This window comes from Peromyscus eremicus, chromosome 1, assembly GCF_949786415.1.
Source record: "Peromyscus eremicus chromosome 1, PerEre_H2_v1, whole genome shotgun sequence".
NCBI classification, from domain to species: domain Eukaryota; kingdom Metazoa; phylum Chordata; class Mammalia; order Rodentia; family Cricetidae; genus Peromyscus; species Peromyscus eremicus.
The window spans coordinates 147,367,771-147,392,627 of NC_081416.1; the positions used below are offsets into that span (position 1 = coordinate 147,367,771).

The 24,857-nt window shown below is 40.0% G+C and overlaps 1 pseudogene; it reads right to left on the reverse strand.

Moving 5' to 3' along the window:
• Positions 1-865: 865 nt before the first annotated feature.
• On the reverse strand, positions 866-1,867 carry LOC131920101 (mas-related G-protein coupled receptor member B4-like; annotated as a pseudogene).
• Positions 1,868-24,857: the final 22,990 nt, after the last annotated feature.

Below are 24,857 nucleotides of genomic sequence, written 5' to 3' on the forward strand. Positions count from 1 at the left end.
ACTGGAAATAATGTAAATCTGACAGAAATTTAATTCCAGGGGAAATCAGTTCAATGACACTCATTGGAGTTTTTTCATGAGGGGTCAGAGAGTCAGAGAGAGAGAGAGAGAGAGAGAGAGAGAGAGAGAGAGAGAGAGAGAGAGAGAGAGAGAGAGAGACAGGGCAAAGACAAGGGAGGAAGAGGGAAGACATGACCATGAAATGCTAACCAAGTCATTGGGAAAGGGAGAAACTGGAGATGGTCTTTCTCTACCTTCAAGTGTGCTTGGATGTTGATGTAAAAAACCTGACCTTATTCTTTCAATGCTGAAGATGGCAGATACTTGAAATTCAAGACTCAAATTGGTGAATGGAGATTTAGAATATGAAGTCTGAAAGATGCATATTCATTTTCTAAGCAATTTATATAAGGAACATTTTTAAATCATACATATATTCTAAAATGTGAGGCTGTTGAAGGAAACAGGAATTGTGGAAATTTCAATTACTTTATCTCAATGTTTAGAAAACAAATTGTAAAAAATAGAGACATTTCTATTAAATATAGTATTCATTTAATCTTTATCAAGTTCAGAAACCCTGACCTTCCCTGTGCTGCCGTGGGCTTCCTTTGGAGGGTTTGTCTATAGTGAGAGTTTTCCTGGCCTCAAGTGATTTGATTAAAAAGTTTACATCACATAGGGATACAGTGAGGCCCACTTAAGGCAGCTTATGGTATTGCAGTCAGTTTCTGTTCAACAAGCCCCATTTCACCCATTTCCTACAAAATGACTATTTTCTCAATCAGTTGAACAAGGTTGTGAAAATGGTCCACACAGATAAAGGCCAAGGGGATATTATAAACAACTGTGTCTGATCAAGGACTCACTCAACTACTACATCAGACTGTTTCCTGTTCTCAATGATTTCCTGAAGAAGAAGAAGCCCTGCCTCTACCTTCTTCTCAGGAGTATCCTCCATGACTCTCTGCATATGAATCTTTGGAGTCTGCTACTGGAACGTGCAAGGCCTAATGGAGTCAACAAGGAAGTAAATGATGGGCTTGGCACAGCTGTTAACACAGGACAGGAAAGCTGTAATTGCATAAACATTGCAAGGGAAAGCTCTCTGCAACTCCATAATCCAATCTAAGAGGAACCAATTAATACCAAAGGGAAGACCAAAGAGTAAGAAGACCAGCACTGTGAGTGCAATGGTCACATACAACCTGGTCACAGGAATCCTCTGTGAGCCACAGAAGATCCTGACCAACAGGACTAGGCTAGATCCACAAGAAACCAGAGATAATACTAATATAAATGCAGCAGTGATAAAATTATAAGTCCTACAGAAAGAATGGTCATAATAACTAAGTAGTAAGCCACAACCATCCCCAGACAGGAGGCTTAACAGTAGAGAGAAGGCCCAGAGCAGTGCACACAGTACAGATGACATGTGTCTTGGGCATTGGCACTGGTATGAGATGGGCCACAAAACTGACAGACAATGCTCGACACTGATGACTGCAATCATACATAAACCTGCAAGGTAAGCAAAGATTAATACATTGATGAGAAATATGGGAATATTGAAGTAGGAGGTATGAAACAGAAGAAGGATATGCTTCAGGGCATACATTGCCTGAAAGCAAAGCTAGAGTAAGTCAGCCCCAGCAAGGTTGAAGATATATACAGAGAATTCATTCTCTTGCATATGGGAGGCCTGAATCCACAGCACTATGGCATTTCCCGCTAGCCCAACCATGGCAATGATGACAGTAAGAATATTGATGATTTTGTCCATGGTGACACAGTGTAAGCTTTCAGTGTAGTAACTTCCATTTGTTGTTATGTTGTCAGTGCTCCAGGCTGGGGTGGATGGACCCATGCTTGAGAATGTTCCATTGATGTTCCTATAAAATAAATTGAGATATGAATACATGAAACTTTCTGTCAAGACCACCTGGCTATGTGGGAATGTCTGGCACAGGTTCATAAGGAGGGGATCAAACCATACAGTGCTAGAAACTTCTTTAAATCCAGTTTGTACTGTTCAGTCTATCTGCAGACCACTGCCTCTAGGGATTTGGGGCAGCTGATGGTCCCAGTCCAGTTGCTAAGCATCTTATGCTGTCTCAGGAAGAGACAGAATTCTGAAACTAACTTTCTTCTTGTTCCAGGGCTGAGGTTCCTTCTCTGGTGTAGGAATATGGAAGATGTTGGCACAAGCCATAGCTGCCCTTAGTCACTGTAAGTGGTCTACCAAACAGGGAAAGTGGAATCATGAATGAGAGTCATGAAGGGAATGTGACTTATGAAGACCTGTGTAGGAAAAGTCACACCTCTTATGCTAGAAGGGCTGAGTCTTCATTTTAAAATTTTAAAACTAGAAGTCAGAGAAGCCTTGGAGGACATCAAGCACTTTTCTGTGTGTGATTATGTCACTAGTGTCCAGTTCTCTACAGGGTTACCGGGGAGAGTTAAGAACTATAACAAATGAGCAAGTTCAAGGGTAGTTGAAAATTTGGAGTAAATGTGGTTCTGGTTGTGACTAGTACCTACATGCATAGCACAAATCTCTGGCATGAAAAGCATGGGCTAAGCCTGGCGGTGGTGGCGCCCGCCTTTAATCCCAGCACTCGGGAGGCAGAGGCAGGCAGATCTCTGTGAGTTAGAGGCCAGCCTGGTCTACAGAACGAGATCCAAGAAAGGCGCAAAGCTACACAGAGAAACCCTGTCTTGAAAAACCAAAAAAAAAAAAAAAAAAAGCATAGGCTGTGCTGCAGAGGAAGCTAGAGAGCGCCTCCATTTGGGAATAGTGTCCTCACCCCTGAGAAGAGCTTTTAGATCTATACATGGCTGGAAACGGTCTGGAAAACAGAGCAGCATAGCTGGGAGGTATAGCCTCATTCAGAGCTTTCTTTCCACTCCACTTCTCCATACAGACATCCTTAATAGGCTTCTATTTTTCACCCCTAAAGCTACAGAGACATTTGAAGAAAAGAAAGCCTTTCTTTTCTTAATTTTTATATTCATTTTACATACCAACCACAGATCCACCTTTAATTCCTCCTTTTGCTCCTCCCCTACCCTCATTGAAACCCTCTCAGCCATACCAACCCTCATTCCATCCTCCAAAAAGATAAGTTCTCTTATGGGGGGGACAATAAAGCCTGGTACATTTAGCTGAGGCAGGACCCAGTCCCTCCCCCCTGCCTCAAGGGTGAGCATGGTGTCAGACCATAGGAAATGGAATCCAGAATACCAGTTCATACGCCAGGCACTTTTCCTGATCACACTGCCATGGGCCCCTCAAACAGACCCAGCTACACCACTGTCTCCTGTATGCACAGAGTCTAGACTGATTCCGTAGCTAAGACAGCTTTTCTTTCCCACACTGGCCAAGGGTGCAGAATGAGAGCTCTTCTGGTGCTTGCAGAAGCTTAGCCTGAACAGTACCCACATAGAAAGCCTCACATCACAGGATCCTTCTGGATAACTTCTTATTCTAGACAGAGGCCTTCATAAAGGAGAAACCATCTGAGAATATTGAGGCAGAGGTCCAGGCTCAGAGAAAGCTCCCAGAAGACCTTACAAACTAACTTCACACTAGGACTTTGATGAAAATCATCCAATAAACTCAGTTGTGTTCACCAAGATCATACCATTCATTCTTGGAGCCTTGATCACTCCACAGGAGCACATGGTTTTAATCCAGGAAACCATCTTAGGGCATCAACAGCTTAAAATAGACTGGTACTAGGTAAGCAGCTGACCCAAACACATTGAGTGAATTAGGGTGCATGATAAGAAATTCCCAAAGACAGAATAAAGAGATTATGTTAAATAAAAAAGATGTGGTCTCCAAAAGAAACAATATAATAAAATACAATGACATAAAGATTGAACTGTCAGCGTATCATTAAAAAATGACAGGAGGGTTGGAATGATGGCTCAGCAGTTTAGAGCACAGGCTGCTCTTCCATAGATCCTGAGTTCAATTCCCAGCAACCACATGGTGACTAACAACCATCTGTAATGAGACCAGGTGTCATTTTCTGGCATGCAAGCATACATGCAGGCAGAACACTGCCTACATAATAAGTAAATACATTTTAAAAATGAGATGAAAGTAGAAAAAAAGACTGATTGAGAGGAAGAAGATCAACAGGATTGTTCAGGGCTGAGAGAAGGTAACAGAGGGTGAATACGATCACAATGAATTGTTACATGTATGAAATTGAAAAAATGATAATCACATACATAAATGGTATTCACAGTGATTTAGTCAATGTTATTCCAAGATGCAACGGTGGTTAAACATGGCTAAATAAAAAAAATAATGTAATAAAGAGCATAAATATGAACCAATATTGATCATTTCCAAATACGTAGCAAACGAAGGAAGAAAACTTAATGCCACCCAGGGTGATAATCTGTGAAGAAACTTGAAAAAGAAATAGTATATCCTAACATGATAAAAGCAATATAGCACAAAGTGATAGCCAACAGCTCTCTGAATTGGGCAAAAACAATATTGTTTAACAAATATGAAACAAGCATGACCTCTTGACCTGTTATATTCAGCATTGTGCTTGACATCTTCATAAAAGCAATAAATCAAGAGAAAGAAAAACATCCAATTTAAATTTTAAAGGATAAAAATTCACTTCAACCTTTATTTAAAAACCATATATCCTAGAAGTATCTTAGTGTATCAGACAGTGAAGATGGGATGTATTTATATTCTCATCCTCAGTGTGAGATGTCGACATTGTTTATTCAAATGAATGCACACATGCAAATCTTTAAAACATTAGATGATGAATCATGTATAAATTAAAAAGGCAAATGCAACAAAAGTCACTGAGCAGCTCTAACAAAGTGATAAAGAAATACTCAACATTTCTAACTCTTTTTGTCAACAACCCTGAGTATATTCACAATTATTCATGCATGGACAAATCATTGACACTGATCATGGGCAGGACATTGAGGTAAAGACCCAACACAGCTTAGTTAAGCAGAAAGACACACTTATGTGCACAGCCTGGTGATGGATATGGTTCTGACATGATTGCTTAGGAGAGGAAGGCGGAGGAAGGAACGGGAGGTGAGGTCTAATTGCTGCTGCAGAGAGGGACCCGAAACATAGGCGTGTTTAATAGATGACTGCTAAGTGGAGTGCATTAAATGAGAAAGAAAAACCTAACATAACATGAGCCTTCTCCATGATTTCTTCTAGAAGGTGGAAGAAGATAATGAGTTTTCTCTAATGACAAAAGCTTTCTGTGCAGACTGAAGAGAAGCTGAGAAGGTGCAGCAATTGAAATTCTAATAGTGATGGATAGGCAGTTGCAACTAGACTCTAGTTAGTATAGTAACAGGAAGGATGAGCTCATATGTGATCTAAATGAATTCATTCTTTAAAAACTTACCTATATTGTCACCTTGAATCCCCACTAGAGCATGTGATGTAAGAATGAATTTTTGTTTTTTTAACCAGTTTTCAGAGGATGGAATTGTAGCATAGAAGGATGAGTAATTATACCCATCTCTGCTAATATGTTTTTCAATCCAGAGAAACTGCCTCACTAACATCACTAACAGTACAGTCTCTCTCTCTCTCTCTCTCTCTCTCTCTCTCTCTCTCTCTCTCTCTCTCTCTCTCTCTCTCTGTGTGTGTGTGTGTGTGTGTGTGTGTGTGTGTGTGTTTAGCTAGTATTTGTAGCAGTTACAGGCAGATGTCAAGTTTTTCTTCAGTAGATCACTACCTCACATTTTGAGACAGGGTTTCTTACTGAACATGGAACTCATAGACTCAACAGCAGATCAGTAAACTCCAAGGATCCTCTGGTCTCTGCATCCCCAGCACTGGAGTTTTGGGTATGCTCTGCCAGACCTGGATTACTCTGGAGGTAGGAATTCATGTTATCATGCTTATACCACAGTTAATTCCTAAACTAATCCATCTACAAGGAAAGGATTACCCGCTTTGACAAATTGTCTACACTGGAACACTCTGTGCCTATTAGAAATGAATAATGGAAAAGCACAGGAGAATTACTCTCTCTATAAGCAGGATAGCAGCCACAATTGTGGATAAATAAAATCCCTAGCTAAAAAACTTGTGAAACAGCAGGAGAGAAGTCAAATGGAGCTGAGAAGGGAGGTGGTGGAAATCAGCATAAAAGTGGTGATGGTAGTGTTTACCTATAACCCCTGGACATGCTTTCCTTAAAAATATTTGTTGTGATGTTGTCCCTTGGGAAAGCATGGTTAAATATACAAAAGTGGTTTCCTGAATCACATTAATATCATAACCTTGAGTTTTTCTCTCTGCATCTCTTCTGTTGTTTTTCTCTGTTCTCTGCTCCACTTTCCCCTATTTTTGAGAAGATACCAAAAATCTTTCTATGATCCCATGCTTGAGAGACCTTCAAGACCTTTATAGACTGCCAGAGAGGCCAAGTCAATTAATTTTTCTCTTAATGAATTAGCTGAGTTTTTAATTAAAAGGGATCCCCATTTGCATACTTTCTGGATTAGATAACAAAAACATTACCAGAAAATGGAGATTCAGACATGAGTGGAGAACTGCAACAAGGCTGTGTCAGGATTTTATAGGAACAAGACACTTGCTCCTCTGTGTGTCTTCCCTGCACTGACTTGTTGATGTGGTTGAAAGTCCTTGACCACAGCATGCCACTGCCCCTTTAGGTCTGAAGAATAGCAATACTGTAGTTCTTGTGTCTGGCTAGGTGCAGCTGCAAACCCATGCATAATAACTTTTTTGAAAGGTATTTTCTACAATTCTGTATTTGAGTAGCCACTCTCATGCTATCAAAAATAAGAAATATATTTCTCTGCACACATTTCAGTCTAATCTTGTTACTTTGATCAAAAATTGGTGAGTCTCCCCAACAAAAGCAGCACTAGAATACAATGCAAACAAGACAAAATAATTCTGATAGGGATGGGGGAGAAATGATCTAATGACAGTTAAATCTAGAAATCTCACAGTGGAAGAAGACTTGCAAGCAAGGAAGTTTTTCTTTCCATCTTTCTCTCTGCTTTCTGACATTTCACGGAAGTGCCTTTTCTCACCTCAAGAGCTGTCCTTTTCTCTAAGTTTCTTTCTATTTGAAGCTGTTGGTGACAGTTCAAGGACACAAGAGAGCAAAAAACAAGATGCTAGCACTGTATTTTCTACCCATCTCCTGTTATTGACATTAGCAGTGCTTCTCCGTGCACTTAGTTATCCCTCTTACTACTGACCTCTCTTCCCCGCTCCCTCATCTCTCTCATACTCCAGTACCAATTCCTTCTGCTGATTATTGGAGCCAAGGAGTGGACATCTTCCTTCACCCTCTTGCTTTATCATTATTCTTTATTCATCTCCTCTGTCCCTACAATCTGTGGTCTTTGTAAATGAACATTTCCTGTGCTATTCTTCAGTTATTCAAATTCTATCCATCTGTTTCTTCCTGAACGCAACATACAAACTTTACAGATCAGCTTTGAGAAACAACAATGAGCCTATTGTCAGGGTTTTGCCCTGGGAAACAAACTATTCACATTCCCTTTCTCCTTAAAGAAATAACAGACATGAATATGAATGATTTTGACAAAAGTAAGAAAAGTCCGTTTAAGCCAGTCCATCTCTCTGCTTCAAAAGGAAGCTTCTGTCTCATTCCTTCCCAGGAGAAACCTTGGGACCCTGCATGCTATGTTTTGTGGTAGCAACACAGGAATATGGATCTAGAGAAAACTCCAAGACAGTAACTCTCTGAACATTGTTGCAATATACCCTTACCTTTCTTCCATCTTCAGGTCTAGAGGTGAAGAGCTGACCAAGGCTCAAGAAGGCCCTTTCACAGATTGGTTCTAGACTCTGCTTCCTTGTTCTGGAATTGGGATTTGCATTTAGGAGCTGAGTAAATGTTTCTGACCCAGGTGAGGCTTATAAAAATCTTGAGCAGACCTTGTGACTTCCAGTAAGTATACAGGGAACAAGTTACACACTGAAAACCTTTGAGTCCATATTCTCACTAAGATGTTTCTTGGCATCTTCCCCATTTCCTCTCTCTCTTCAGCCTCTCCTATCCCATCCTTTTATGTCTACTTGTGTAAAAATAATTACTCTTCCCTAATTTATGGACCAACTTCAATAATAGGTTGCAAAATCAAGTAGTATCAGCTTGTGTTGTGTGAGTACATAACTGAAAAATAATATCATGCCTCACATATCAGCCTCTACCATCCCATCCCAACTGATCTACCTACCTGTAAATATTTTTGTTCTCTCCATTAAGGGACAATCCCCACCACAGCTAGCAACTTCAAAAGTGCATGCTTTGGTTTGGTGACTGTATAATTGAAGCATAAGCAGACCATGCAGACTTGCATGGCTCTGCATGGTGATGGTGTGTCACTCTTGGTACTTCTTCCACAGCAGTAATGCACTCATTGTGGTGTTCTTCCCAGGGACATTCAAGCTGACAGTCCTTCTGAATCCTCTGCAGGTATCCTAAATTCCAACTCTCACTGATCTTCACACATTTATTAGTAGTAAAGAATCAACCTGCCTCTGTCTTAATCTTCTAGGCCAACTGATAGTAAAAACAAACTAGGTTCAGTCCTGTTTATGGTTAAAACTCTGGTTTATAGTGATTGGCTTATGTCTCATCTGTAACCATAAGTAGAAATGGTTCTGTACTGCCTGTTCCAGGAATAGTAATCATGTCTCTGTTTCAAAACGTTGTTTATAACCATCTCTTATGGTGATAATTTATTTGTACTGAAATGTGATTTTATATGTATGTTAATATATAAAGTTGCCTGGGGGTTAGAGCTAATAGCAAGCCATAGCAGAGCTGGGCATTTGTGGTGCATGCCTTTAATCCCAGCACTTGGTAGGCAGAGCTAGGTAGATCTCTGTGTTGTCAAGGATTCAGCCAGCATTGGAGACACAGGCCTTTAATCTCAATACCAACCATAGATGATCTGGAGTTCTGTACAAACAGGCAGTGACGAGGCGGTCATGTGGTTGGGTTAACAACCAATGAGAAGGCAGAACAGAAAGTCTATATAAAGACAAACACTCAGGAAGTGGGTCTCTCTTGGCTGAAGAGGCTAGCTGCAGCAGACGGGTAAGGCTGTTAGCTCTGATCTCTTGGCTTTCTTCTTTGCATTGGTCCTGTGTTTCTTATTTAATAAGATGGTTGTTTACATCTACAATCTCTCAACTCTACCTTTGTTTCAAAAGGTTATATGATCACCAATGAATACCTTGTTATAAATACCTGTTGTGATTACCTTATTTCGACCACATGCTATGTTTTGATCCTGTAATCCTGCCTATTTCCCCCATTTGAAAATCCCTTACACATGATATGTATAGAAGCAATGTCTTCCTCATATCCAATGCTGAATTCTGGAGCCCATCTTAGGGGGCAGTAGCTCATGTACATGAATCAAAATCCTTGCTTTAATGAATTGCTGTTTTTAATTTTTTTGGCCAGAATGATTTGGATTACTGGTCTTTCTCCTCCCATCTTTTGGATTAACACTAGCACCTCTGAACAGAAATGTTATTTTTATTTTATTTCATCAGTATAAAAAAATGTGTTGGGCCACCCATCTTGTGAAAAGCCAATTTCAGCATGTGTACCAGTTCATACAACCTACTTCATTAAATTTGTTAATCTTTATGTTCTCAGAGTGTAAATGTTCTGAATTTTAAGTATTTTCTTCTATGATTTAACTTTACATTCTTCTAATCACAGGCACCTTTGGTTCATTTCCAGTTTTTTTTGTAAATATGTTATTTCATTTGGAAGACAAGAGGGAAAGTACATTGTAGACTGTGGGGAAAATACTGTGCTTTCGATGTGGATTAACTGTGTCCACCATGTAGTGGACACTTGTTCAGCAAGGATAATAGCTTTGGAAGGATCTGTGGGGCATTTAAGGGGTGAATCCTAATGGCTGGCCCTTAGGGGACTTGGTTCTGGGTTCACATGTGATCTATAGTGGTGTTTGAGACTTGTCATAAAAGGAGCATGCCTGGCCTTACTTGGGTCTCATTGCTTCCTGTATGGAGACTGGATCTTTCCTTTGCACATGCTCCAACATGCAGCCTTGGTCATGCCCAGAACCCTGCAACACATGAGATGTTCAAAATGATGCAGTCTCAGTGGGATCTGCAGTATAGGTAATTTTGTTTCACTAACATCAAGTACCCTTTCTGTTAATGTATTATATCAGTGTGGGGGTTCACATAACTACAGGGTAGGTAGAGTGTATACCAATACATTATCTATTACTTTACCACTTTGTTTTAGTTTTCAGGAAACTGATGAGGGGCTGTGCAGGTATGGGGCAGGAGAATTCAAGAACAGGTATTATTAAGAGGGAAGGAGAATAATGGGACAAAAGTTTGAATTGGATAGAAGATGTGAGGTTGGTGTAGAGAAGGGGGCACTGAGAAGTGTACCTAACATTAAACACCTCTCAAAAATGCACATGGAAACCCACTACCATAGTCACATCCTTAAATAAATAAATATAAATATATATGTAATATATTTACAAAAATAAATAAATAAATATATTTATTTTTTTCATTTTTCTTTATTAATAAATTTTCTACTCACTCCACATACCACCCACAGATCTCCCCTCCTCTCTCCTCGCACCCCCTAGCCCTCTCTCCCAAGCCACTCCACATCCCCACATCCCCCAAATTAAGGTCTCCCATGAGGAGTCAGCAGAGCCCGGCACACTGAGCCTAGGCAAGTCCAAGCTCCTTCCCACTGCACCAAGGCTGTGCAAGGTATCACACCATAGGCCCTGGATTCCTAGAAGGCTGCCCATGCACCAGGGACAGATCCCGATTTTGTTGCCTGGGTGCTCCCCAAACAGTTCAAGCCAAACTCATCTTCTGCATTCAGAGGGCTTAGTCCAGTCCCATGGGGGCTCCACAGCCACCAGTCCACAGTTCATGGGCTTCCACTAGTATGGCCCATCATCTCTACACATCCTCTCATCATGATCTTGGTATCCCTCATCTACAGAATCCCTCCTCTCTCTCATCAATTGGATTCCTGGAACTCAGCCTGGTTCCTGGTTGTGGATCTCTGCATCCGCCTCCATCAGTCACTGGACAAAGGCTCTATGATAACAGCTAGGTTATTCGCTAGACCAGTCACCGGAGTGGACCAGTCCAGGCATCCTCTGGACCACTGCTAGCAGACCAAGGTGGGGTCAACCTTGTGGATTCCTGAGGGCCTCCCCAGCACCCTGCCTCTTCCTATTCCCATATTATCCTCATCTATCATGATATCTTCCTCTCTGCCCTCCCACTCTGTCCCTGTTCCAGCTTGACCCTCCCATTTCCCTATGTTTTCATCCCCACTCCTGGCCCTCTGCCCCACTCCCACACACACCAGCCCACTCCTATAGATCTCATCCACTTCTTCAAAGGGTCATCCATGTGTCCCTCCTAGGGTCTTTTCTTGTTAGCTAGCCTCTCTGGAGTTGTAGGTTGCAGTCTGGCCATCTCTTCCCTCACATCTTGTATCCATTTATGAGTGAGTACATACTGTGTGTGTCCTTCTGAGTCTGGGTTACCTCACTCAAGATGATATTTTCTAGTTCCATCCATTTGCCTGCAATTTTCATGATATGATTGTTTTTTACTGCTGAGTAGTAATCCATTGTGTATATGTGCCACATTTCCTTTTTCCATTCTTCAGTTGAAGGTCATCTAGGTTGTTTCCAGGTTCTTGCTATTATAAATCATGCTGATATGAACATAGTTGAGCATATGTACTTGTGGTTAGATTGGGCATTCCTTAGGTATATAGCTGGGTCTTGAGGAAGACTTATTCCCAATTTTCTGAGAAACTGCCATACTGATTTCCAATGTGGCTGTACATGTTTGCATTCCTACCAACAGTGGAGGGGTGTTCCCCTTGCTCCACATCCTCTCCAACATAAGCTGTCTTCAGTGTTTTTGATCTTCGCCATTCTGTTAGGTGTAAGGTGATATCTCAGCGTTGTTTTGAATTGCACTTCCCTGATGACTAAGGATGTTGAGCAATTCTTTAAATGCCTCAGCCATTTGAGATTCTTCTGTTGAGAATTCTCTGTTAAGCTCTGTAGCCCATTTTTTTAATTGGATTGTTCAGTATTTTGAAGTCTAGCTTTTTGAGTTCTTTATATATTTTGGAGATCAGCCCTTTGTCAGATGTGGGGTTGGTGAAGATCTTTTCCCATTCTGTATGCTGTCGTTTTTGTCTTATTGTCTACTATGGAAGTCCTACAGCTGATAAACTGCTTCAGTAAGGTGGCAGGATACAAGATTAACTAAAAAAAAAAACCTGTCATATACAAATGATAAATGGGCTGTGAAAGAAATCAGACAAACATCACCCTTTACAATAGCCACAAATAATATAAAATACCTTCAGATAACTATGACTAAGCAAGTGAAAGACCTGTATGATAAGAATTTTAAGTCTCTAAAGAAAGAAATTGAAGAAAATATCAGAAAATGGAAAGATCTTCCATCCTCATGGATAGGTAGAATCAACATAGTAAAAATGGCAATCTTACCAAAAACAATCTACAGACTCAATGCAATCCCCATCAAAATCTCAACACAATTCTTCACAGGCTTGGAAAGAACAATACTTAACTTTATATGGAAAAACAAAAAACCTAGGATAGCTAAAAGAATCCTGTATAATAAAGCAACCTCTGGAGGCATCATGATCCCTGACCTCAAGCTCTAATGTAGAGCTATAGTAATAAAAACAGCTTGGTACTGGCATAAAAACTGACACGTGGACCAATGGAATCAAATTGAAAACCCTGACATTAATCCACACACCTATGAACATATAATTTTTGACAAAGAAGTCAAAACTGTACCACGGAAAAAGAAAACATCTTCAACAAATAGTTTTGTTGTAACTAGATGTCGACATGCAGAGATTGCAAATAGATCTATATCTGTCACCATGCTTAAAACTCAAGTCCAAGTGCATCAAAGACCTCAACATAAATCCAGTTACACTGAACTTGAGAGAAGAGAAAGTAGGAAATAGTCTGGAATGCATTGGCACAGGAGACCACTTCCTAAATATAACACCATTAGCAGAGACACTGAGAGTGACAATTAGTAAATGGGACCTACTGAAACTGAGAAGCTTCTGTCGAGCAAAGGACATGGTCAATAAGACAAAACAGCAGCATACAGAATGGGGAAAGATCTTCACCAACCCCACATCTGACAAAGGGCTGATCTCCAAAATATATAAAGAACTCCCAAAGCTAGACTTCAAAATACTGAACAATCCAATGAATATATATTTATAATAAATAAATAAATGAATGAATGAATGAATGAATGAATGAATGAATAAAATAAATAAACACACACATACACATTTGTAAATGGAGTTGCTCTACAATGGAGGAAATAGTGTCTCCTTAGACAACATAGACTGTCAAATTTGGTGCCCAGTGCTAGCTAGTTATAGGTTATCCTTTTTTAGTTGTTAACCAGTGGGTTTCTATAGCCTCCCAACCCCCAAACTCTACAGCTTATTGCCAATGCCCTTGATCACTCTCTAGAACTTGATGCTAAGACCCTATTGATGAAGACACCACGTATTTGAGTCACAGACCATCATAGCTGGAAGGTTTTCTGTGTCCTGTCTGGCCCTGAGGTCCCACAGCTACTTATAAAATAATCACCCAGAGACTTATATTAATTACTAACTGTATGGCCTATGGCAGGCTTCTTGCTAGCTAGCTCTTTCATCTTAAATTAACCTATTTTTATTAATCTCTGTATTGCCAAGTGTTCTGTGCCTTTACACATGTCCTGTTGATCCTTGGACAGTGGTTTGGCATCTCCCTTTACTCTCCTTTCTCCTTTCACTATCTCTCGGATTTTCCTGCCTGGCTCCATCCTGCCCTGCCATAGGCAATGTAGCTTTATTTATCAACCAATCAGAGCATCACATATCCACACACTACAGAATGATATCCCTTTTCTGTCTAATCAAAAAGGAAGGTATTAACTTTAACATAGTAATATTACATATAACAAAACAGTTATCAAGCAAGAATTACAGTTACAATGTCTAGTCTATTTATATTTGGCAAAATTAGAAAATATACTGCCATCTATCCTATTTTGTAAGTCTAAAGTTTTATATCTAATTTATCTTTTATCATTACCATGGAGAATTAGAACTATAACTATCTAGTCTTCAACTCCACCAAAGACTCCAGAAGGATGTAATGTTACCTAATGACAGGGACATCAGGCTGCCTGGAAAGTCACCCAGAGTTCCTCTGCAATGTTGGGGCACCCATCTTCAGCCTAAAGGCCTAGCATATCTGACAGACTTATCTGTGAAGCAAGATTTTTGAAGGACTGTCCAACCTTGTCTTGGCAAAGTTCTGTAGTCACTTTTTTGTGCCCTCCTTTTCCATAGTGTCGGCAGTTAAGGAGCAGACATATCTCATTGTCAAGAAAAGTCTAAGTTCTTAAAACATTTTAAAGGCCATATTCTGTAGGTCTTTGAAGTGTTTGAAGATTGCCTATCTGAAATATATCTCTGAAAACATACCTAACATGACCATAATTTTGCGATTATAGATGACTGTTAATCAGTATTTCTTAATTACATATTTCATTATTAAATGAGCTGCATAAACATAATGCCCTAAACAAGAGTAGAAATATACATACAGAATAATAAAATTAACTTCAAATTTGTATCAATAAACTAAAATCCATACTGATGTAAAGTATGTAAGATTAACAGTTTTTTTTTTTGGATTAAAGTAGATTTAATAATCTACTCCGCTTTCCATCATTTTTTTCTTTTCTTTTCTTTTTTTTTGTTTTTTTCGAGACAGGGTTTCTCTGTGTAGCTTTGGTGCTTTTCCTGGAACTCACTCTGTTGCCCAGGCTGGTCTTGAACTCACAGAGATCCACCTTTCTCTGCCTCCTGAGTGCTGGAATTAAAGGCATGCACCACCACCGCCCAGCCATTTTTATATTATAACCCCTTTCTTCTTTTAGAAAGAGATTGACTGTGACCAATAACAATTTGTAACCACACCCCTAAACAAAGATAAACATCCACAATCCATTTTTGGGAATGTGGGTATAGTTCTCTAGGCTACTTCCTGCTGATTGGGGATGCTGATAGTCTTATGGGGACACAGAAAATTTTAGCATTATGGTCAAGTCCTGACTGGAGTAGCCTGTGAGGATGTATTCTCTGAGCCAGTTGCCTTAAAGCTATTCTGGATGTTGGATCATCTGGAGATCTCTCAGTGGGTCTCTCTTGATAGAATCATACTAATCTCAAAGGAATCTACAGCTTCTCATTTTCTGTGGAAAGAGAAGCAAAACCTCTTTTCCAAAGCAATGTATTCTTAGACATAAATTTTGAAGTAAAGATACCTTTAATATATATATATATATATATATATATATATATATATATATATATATATATATATATATATTGGTTTAACTCAGCAGCATTTCCAATCAAATATCTCTTTCCAGTTAAAAATCCCAAAGACACACTTCCTGAGACTTAGAGACCGTCCACCAGCTCCCTTCCTGCCCACGGACTTCCCTTCTGGACAAGAGGTGAGTGTCTGGGCTCAGCCTAGATCCCATTCCTGGGCACTAGCCACTCCAGGGAACACCTGTCCAACTTGGCCCCAGGTTCTGGCCACTGGGAAGGTTCCCTTCTAGCCCTACCAGGAAGGCTCCCCTTCTCCAAGACCCCCAGCAGACCCTGCAATCTCCACGCCCTGCCTCCACGCCACCTGCCCGAGATGCCATCCACTTCCTGAGACCAGCCCGCAGCTTCCATCCTGCCCCAGACTTCCCTTTCAGACAAGAGCGCCCATCCTGCCCTTGACATCCTGTATGGACAAGAGCTCCCATCTTGCCCCAAACTTCCTGTCTGGACAAGAACTCCCATCTGGACAAGAGAGAGAGATTTCCTGAATCTGTCAGCTCTGTCTGTACCACGTGAGCTGATAAGACCAAGAATGAACCACAAGGAGATGGGCAGACGTAAAGGCAGAAGTACATACAACAAAATGAAGAGCAATACAGCATCACCAGAACCTAGCCCTCCTCCAGCATCTAGACCTGAATATCAAAAATTGGAAGAAGCAGAAGGAAACAGCCTGATGAATAACATCATGAAGAAGGTAGAGGATTATATAGAGGAAAAGACAAACAAAAAATGGGAAGAACGCTATAAAAAACTAGAGAAAAGGACAAATAAAGTAGAAGAAAACAATAAAGTCCTGGAAGAAAACAATAAAGCACTAAAAGAAAATCATGAAAAAGCAATGAAACAAATGAAGGAAATAGTCCAAGACCTGAAAAGGGAAATAGAAAAAATGAAGAAGACACAAACAGAAGGAATACTAGAAATAGAAAATCTGAGTAAATGATCTGGAACTTCAGATGCAAGTATAACGAACAGAATGCAAGAGATGGAAGAGAGGATCTCTGGCATTGAAGATACGGTAGAAGAAATACAGTCATCAGTCAAAGAAAACCAAAATGTCCAAGAAATTTGGGACACCATGAGAAGACCAAACCTAAGAATAATAGGGATAGAAGAAGGAGAAGAATACCAACTCAAAGGCACAGAAAATATATTCAACAAGATCGTAGAAGAAAACTTTCCCAACTTAAAGAAGGAAATGCCTATGAAGATACAAGAAGCCTATAGAACACCAAACAGACTAGACCCCCCAAAAAAGTCTCCTCGCCACATAATAATTAAACAACTAAACATACAGAATAAGAAAGAATAATAAGAGAAGCTAAGGAATAAGGCCAAGTGACTTATAAAGGCAAACCCATCAGAATAACACCCGATTTCTCAATGGAGACTTTGAAAGCCAGAAGGACCTAGACAGTTGTAATGCAGACACTAAGAGACCATGGATGCCAGCCTAGACAAATATACCCAGCAAAACTTTCAATCATCATAGATGGAGTGAACAAGACATTCCAAGACAAAGCAAGATTTAAACAATACTTATCCACAAACCCAGCCCTACAGAAAGCACTGGAAGGAAAATTCCAACCTAAGGAAGTCAGATACACCCTCAAAAACACAGGCAATAGATAAAGCCACAGCAGTAAACCCCAAAGAAGAGAAGTACACACACATTACCACCAAAAATAACAGGAATGAACAATCACTGGTAATTAATATCCCTTAATATCAATGGACTTAATTCACCTATAAAAAGACATAGGTTTACAGAATGGATTCAAAAGCAGGACCCATCTTTCTGCTGCATACAAGAAATACATCTCAAATTCAAAGGTAGACACTACCTAAGAATAAAAGGCTGGGAAATGACTTTACAATCAAACGGTCTTAAGAAACAAGCGGGTGTAGCCATCCTGATATCCAGCAAAATAGACTTCAACTAAAATCAATCAAAAGAGATCAAGAAGGGCATTACATACTCATCACAGGAAAGATCCACCAAGATGAAGTCTCAATTCTGAACATTTGTGCTCCAAACACAAGGACACCCACATATGTAAAAGAAACACTACTAAAGATTAAACCACATATAAAACCCCACACATTAATAGTGGCAGACCTCAACACCCCACTTTCACCACTGGACAGATCTTCCAAATCGAAATTTAACAGAGAAATAAAGGACTTAATTGGTGTCATGACTCAAGTGGACTTAATCGATATCTACAGAAAATTCCATCCTAACAAAAAAGAATATACCTTCTTCTCAGCACACCATGGAACCTTCTCTAAAATCGACCACATACTTAGCCACAAAGCAAATCTCAACAGATACAAAACAATTGCATTAACCTCCTGTGTTCTATCAGAACACCATGGTTTAAAGTTAGATTTCAACAACAACAAAAAACTACAGAAAACCTACAGTCTCATGGAAACTGAATAATGCTCAACTGAATAACCAATGTTTAAGAAAGAAATAAAGAAAGAAATTAAAGACTTCCTAGAGATCAACGAAAATGAAGACACCACATATGCAAACTTATGGGACATTATGAAAGCAGTGCTAAGAGGGAATTTCATAGCACTAAATGCCCACATAAAGAAGTTGGAAAATCTCACACCAGTGACTTAACAGCACACCTGAAAGCTCTAGAACAAGAAGAAGCAAAGTCTCCCAGGAAGAATAGACGCCAGGAAATTATCAAAGTGAGAGCTGAAATCAATAAAATAGAAACAAAGAGAACAATACAAAAAATTAATGAAACAAAGAGTTGGTTCTTTGAGAAAATCAAGAGGATAGACAAGCCCTTATTCAAACTAACCAAAAGGCAGTGAGAGAGAGCATCCAAATCAACAAAATCAGAAATGAAAAGGGGGACATAACAACAGACACTGAGGAAATCCAGAGATTCATCAGGTCATACTTCAAAAACCTCTACTCCACAAAACTGGAAAATCTAAAAGAAATGGATAATTTTCTGGATAGGTAGCACATACCTAAGTTAATCAAGACCAGATAAATTATTTAAACAGTCCAATAACCCCTAATGAAATAGAAACAGTCATTAAAAGTCTCCCAACCAAAAAAAGCCCAGGAGCAGATGGTTTCAGCACAGAATTCTACCAGATCGTCAAAGAAGAGTTAATACCAATACTCTCTAAATTGTTCCACACAATAGAAACAGAAGGAACACTACCAAACTCCTTCGATGAGGCTACAATTACCTTGATTCCTAAACCAAACAAGGATACAACAAAGAAAGAGAACTACAGACCGATCTCCCTCATGAACATTGATGCAAAAATACTTAATAAAATACTGGCAAACAGACTCCAAGAACACATCAAAACAATTATCCACAATGATCAAGTAGGCTTCATCCCAGGGATGCAATGGTGGTTCAACATACGAAAGTCTGTCAATGTAATACACCATATAAACAAACTCAAAGAAAAAAACCACATGATCATCTCACTAGATGCAGAAAAGGCATTTGACAAAATCCAACACCCCTACATGATAAAGGTCTTGGAGCCATCAGGAATACAGGGAACATATCTAAACATAATAAAGGCAATTTACAGCAAGCCAACAGCCAACATCAAATTAAATGGAGAGAAACTCAAAGCAATTCCACTAAAATCAGGAACGAGGCAAGGCTGTCCCATACTTATTCAATATAGTACTTGAAGTTCTAGCCAGAGCAACAAGACAATATAAGGAGATTAAGGGGATACAAATTGGAAAGGAAGAAGTCAAGCTTTCCCTATTTGCAGATGACATGATAGTATACTTGAGCAACCCCAAAGATTCCACCAAGGAACCGATACAGCTTATAAACACCTTCAGCAACATAGCAGGATACAAGATCAACTCAAAAAATCAGTAGCCCTCCTATATACAATTGACAAAGAAGCAGAGAAGGAAATCAGAGATTTCCTTTACAATAGCCACAAATGACATAAAATAACTTGGGGTAACACTAACCAAGTAAGTGAAGGACGTATATGAAAAGAACTTTAAGTCCCTGAAAAAAGAAATTGAAGATGTCAGAAAATGGAAATATCTCCCATGCTCATGGATAGGCGGGACTATCATAGTAAAAATGGCAATTTTACCAAAAGCAATCTACGGATTCAATGCAATCCCCATCAAAATACCAACACAATTCTTCACAGACCTGGAAAGAATAATACTCAACTTCATATGGAAAAACAAAAAACCCAGGATAGCCAAAAGTATCCTGTACAATAAAACAACCTCTGGAGGCATCACGATCCCTGACTTCAAGCTCTACTCTAGAGCTACACTAATCAGCTTGGTACTGGCATAAAAACCGACATGTGGACCAATGGAATCGAATTGAAGACCCTGACATTAATCTGCACACCTATGAACATATAATTTTTGACAAAGAAGCCAAAATTGTACAATGGATAAAAGAAAGCATCTTCAACAAATGGTGCTGGCATAACTGGATATCAACATGTAGAAGGCTACAAATAGATCCATTTCAATCACCGTGCACAAAACTTAAGTCCAAGTGGATCAAGGACTTCAACATAAATTCAGCTACTCTGAACCTGCTAGAAGAGAATGTAGGAAGTAGTCTTGAACACATTGGCATAGGAGACCACTTCCTAAATAGAACACCAGTAGCACAGACACTGAGAGAAACAATCAATCAATGGGACCTCTTGAAACTGAGAAGCTTTTGTAGAGCAAAGGATATGGTCAACAAGGCAAAGTGACAGCCTACAGAATGGGAAAAGATCTTCACCAATCCCACATCTGACAGAAGACTGATATCCAGAATATATAAGGAACTCAAGAAATTAGACATCAAAATGTCCAACAGTCCAATTAAGAAATGGGCTATAGAAGTAAACAGAGAATTCTCAACAGAGGAAACTCAAATGGCTGAAAGACATTTAAGGAATATCTCAACATCCCTAATCATCAGGGAAATGCAAATCAAAACAACTCTGAGATACCACCTTACACCTGTCAGAATGGCTAAGATAAAAAACACTGAAGACACCTTATGCTGGAGAAGATGTGGAGCTAGGGGAACTCTCCTCCACTGCTGATGGGAATGCAAGCTTGTACAACCACTTTGGAGATCAATATGGTGCTTTCTTAGAAAATTGGGAATCAATCTCCCACAAGATCCAGCAATATCACTCTTGGGCATATACCCAAGGAATGCTCAATCATTCCACAAGGGCACTTGCTCAGCTATGTTCATATCAGCATTATTTGTAATAGCCAGAACATGGAAATAACCTAGATGCCCTTCAACTGAAGAATGGATAAATAAAATGTGGTACATATACACAGTGGAATACTACTCAGTAGAGAAAAACAATGACATCATGAGGTTTGCAGGCAAATTGATAGATCTAGAAAAAATCATCCTGAGTGAGGTAACCCAGACTCAGAAAGACAAACATGGTATGTACTCACTCATAGGAGGATACTAGATGTGGAATAAGGATGACTGGACTGCTACTCACATCACCAGGCAGACTACCTAGAAAACAGGACCCCAAGAAAGACACAGGGATCGCCCAATGACGGAGAAATGGATGAGATCTACATGATGCCTGGACATGAGTGGGGGTAATGAAGGGCGAGGTTCGAGGGAAAGAGAGCTTGGGGGAGCGGGAGATCCCAGCTGGATCAAAAACAGAGAGGGAGAACAAGGAATAGGAGACCATGGTAAATGAAGACCACATGAGAATAGGAAGAAGCAAAGTGCTAGAGTGGCCCACAGAAATCCACAAAGATACCCCCCAATAGACTGCTGCCAATGGATGTGAGATAGCCTGAACTGACCTACTCTGGTGATAGGATGGCCAAACACCCTAATTGTTCTAGAAACCTCATCCAATGACTGAGGGATCTGGATGCAGAGATCCATGGCTAGGCCCCGGGTGGAGCTCCGGGAGTCCAATTAGCAAGAAATAGGAGGGTTTATATGAGTGAGAATTGTTGAGACCAAGGTTGGATAAAGCACAGGGACAAATAGCCAAACGAATGGAAACACATGAACTATGAACCAATGGCTGAGGGGTCCCCAACTGGATCAGGCCCCCTGAATGTGTGAGACAGTTGATTGGCTTGATCTGTTTGGGAGGCATCCAGGCAGTGGGACTGGGTCCTGTGCTCATTGCATGAGGTGGCTGTTTGAAACCTGGGGCTTATGCAGGGTTGCTTGGCTCGGCCTGGGAGGAGGGGACAGGACCTGCCTTGACTGAGTCTACCAGTTTGATCTCAGTCCTCGCGGGAGGCTTTGCCGTGGAGGAGGTGGGAATGGGGGGGTGGGCTGGGGGGAAGGTGAGGGGGGCCGGAGGGGGTAGAACAAGGGAATCTGTGGCTGATATGTAGAACTGAATTGTATTGTAAAATAAAATTAAAAAAAAAGAATGAGATGTCAAGACCTCCCTTTCTAAGAAAAGTTAGCACATGTAGAGCCACTATGGTGACATATGATCAAGCAACAACAGAAGGCCAAGATTAGACATATAGACAAACTACATGTCTACTAATAACTATACATGAATAATAACTGTAGCAGCTTTGGCCTGAAGATTTTTTTCTGGGCACTCTGACCATTAAGAGTTAATACACTGCTTGGGACATGCCAAAATACTGGGGGTGGCTTTAAGATTTTGTTTTGATCTAGCATCCTTGAAGCAACCAGACCTAATAGCTTGAGAAGAGGCTGTCATATACCTCTGGATTCTTAAAAATGGGTTATAGGGCTTCAGAATAAGAATGATAACTCTGTTTATTAATGATATCAAAATTTGAGGGAAAATGATTGGAAATGATAACTCTGTTCTGTCATAGTTTATTGTTGATGACTAAAAGATGAGCAAAAGGAAGTGAAAGACATGTCCAAAAACAAAAATGATATGATCTATGTTTTGGTACATCATGAATGTATCCCTGCTTACTAAATTCTGTATAAATAAAGAAGCACTCTGGCTGCTAGTCAGTCAGGCTGCACGATTCTCCTGACCACCAAAAAAAAAAAAAAAAGAGTGATTTGTTACAAGAACAGAAAAGAATCTTGAACATGTAGGAAGGAAAGAATTCTGAGGGTAGTACAAACAGTCGATCCCAGCTTATGAGATTTCTGAGGAGAGCAAGGACTCTGTCCAGAATTGGGCTAGGAACCCTATTTGTAGTATTTCCTTTGAGATTTTGTCATCACTCTGTCTTGTTCTTTAAGATTTATTGAAGTTGAATTTAGCTAATGGACTAATTTGTGTGATGAAGACAATTGTGTTAAACCTGCTTAAATTATTGGAAAGAAGCATGTGACAATGTAGAAGCTGTTCCTGTCAGAGCAGTTAGGATCATTAAGCCGAAACCTGGTGTTCATCATTGGAAAAAATATAAAAGTGTTTCTTGGGTGTCTACACACAGAAGCTGTTGACCTGGAAGTTGAGGCTTCACCTCAAACTGGCATCAGAACTTTCTTGTACTGGTTTTGAAGTTATGAATTACAAAATATGCAGGGGGATATAAAAGGCAGCTGAGGTCAGACACTGTGAGGACTACCAGGGTGGCCACTGTGTGACATTGTGAAGGAGACATTTAAGTTGCCATGGAAGTTACAGATTAGTAGAGTTGCCAGGAGCATTGGACATCAGTCAAGAAGGACTTTGGGTACATAATGGAGCTTTTTGAGGAAACTATGTGTGTTCCAAGCAGCAGGTTAGGAGAAGTGAGGCCCCCCAAGCCTTTTGGGCCCAGGGTGATTATGAACTTCTGAACTGAAGGGCACGGTGTTTACCCTGCTGGATTTTGGTTGTGTTTTGATCTTATCAGTTTTGGAGCTCATAATTAGGAAATATTAGATGGTTAATTGTGTTGTGCCTGTTAATTCCTGGTTTGAGAAAGGAACACTGAATGCTTCTTGTATTGCCAGATAATCATATGCCTGTGGATTTGAGAGGTGGAAGGGTTTGGATTAGAAGTGATTTGTTGGATGTTAAGCTGACAAGAGGTGGAGTCATAGATTTTTAAAGGAGACCTGGGCTTCTTGGCAATGAACAACAAGGTTAGATTCCTGCAAGAATTCCTGAACAGATAATATTTAAAGCTGTTTGTTAGTAAAAAAATAAGCTGAAGAGGAGACCCCAGGCTATTGAAGAGGGCAAGAATGTGGAATGTCTGAAGAGGAAAGATGTGAGGAATTAATGGAACCAGCCACAGAGCGAAGCCATATGGCTATAAGAGCCAGGTAATAGAGGCAGCAAAGTCAAGCTTATTGGCTTTAATCATGATGGCCAGACAGATGTTTACAGAATTTAATGTTTTTATTCTTTGAATTAGTTTTGCTTTGGTCAGACATTTTCTTATTCTCCCCTTGAATAATGGTAATGCTATCTCTACCATAGTACTGCAGAATTGAATCTGTTGTATTTTATTATTCATGGAGATTCACAGACATTGATCTCAGAGGAGACTTTGAACTTGGGCTTTTGAACAGTGTTTGAACCATTAAGACTTTGGTCACTCCTGAATATGGGCTATATAGATTTTGCATCGTGAAATGTGCATGACCCTTTGAGGTTAAAGGCAGTGCTTTAGTTAGTATTCCTATTGCTTTAAAACGATACCATTGTTGTTTTAAAAATGATAAGCTGCGTTGGTTACCAGGTAGAAAGATCATGAAGCATGAGCTGTGACAAAACCCAGTTTCAGAGCTTTATTACGAGGAAGGGTGCACAAAACAACCAGGCCTGGAGAAGAAGTATGTGCAGAGAGCAGAGAAAGATAGAGATAGTGGGGGGAGTAGAGAACAGAGAAGAGAAGGAGGAGTCTATGTCAGGCTTTTTAAGGCGCAGGTGGACTTATGGAGCTATGCCATGCATGCACAGATTACATAACCACTCTGCACACACAAAACCACCATGTAATAGCCCATTCTCTTCTATAACTACTTCTTAATGATACTGGAATGTAATTGTCAGGGCCAAGGAAGGCTGAATGGCTAGTCATAGGCTGGGCAATGGGACATTTATCAGAAGTATGTGATTATGTGAGCCAGTTTTAGTGACAGGCAGCAATCACATTGGCTGGACTGATCCTCATCAGCTTTCAGGATGTCCAGAGCTTGTAGTCATTTGGAGCAGGTTGTAGTCAGCAATGGAGGCTGGTAATTGTCTGCCAGCCAAGTGTAAACCTGTTGAGATAAGTTTAAACTAGAAACAGAAGTTAAAATTTATGAATTTATTTGCAACTTTTAGGCCCATAGACCTAGTAATTAAGAGGAGGAGTCCCAA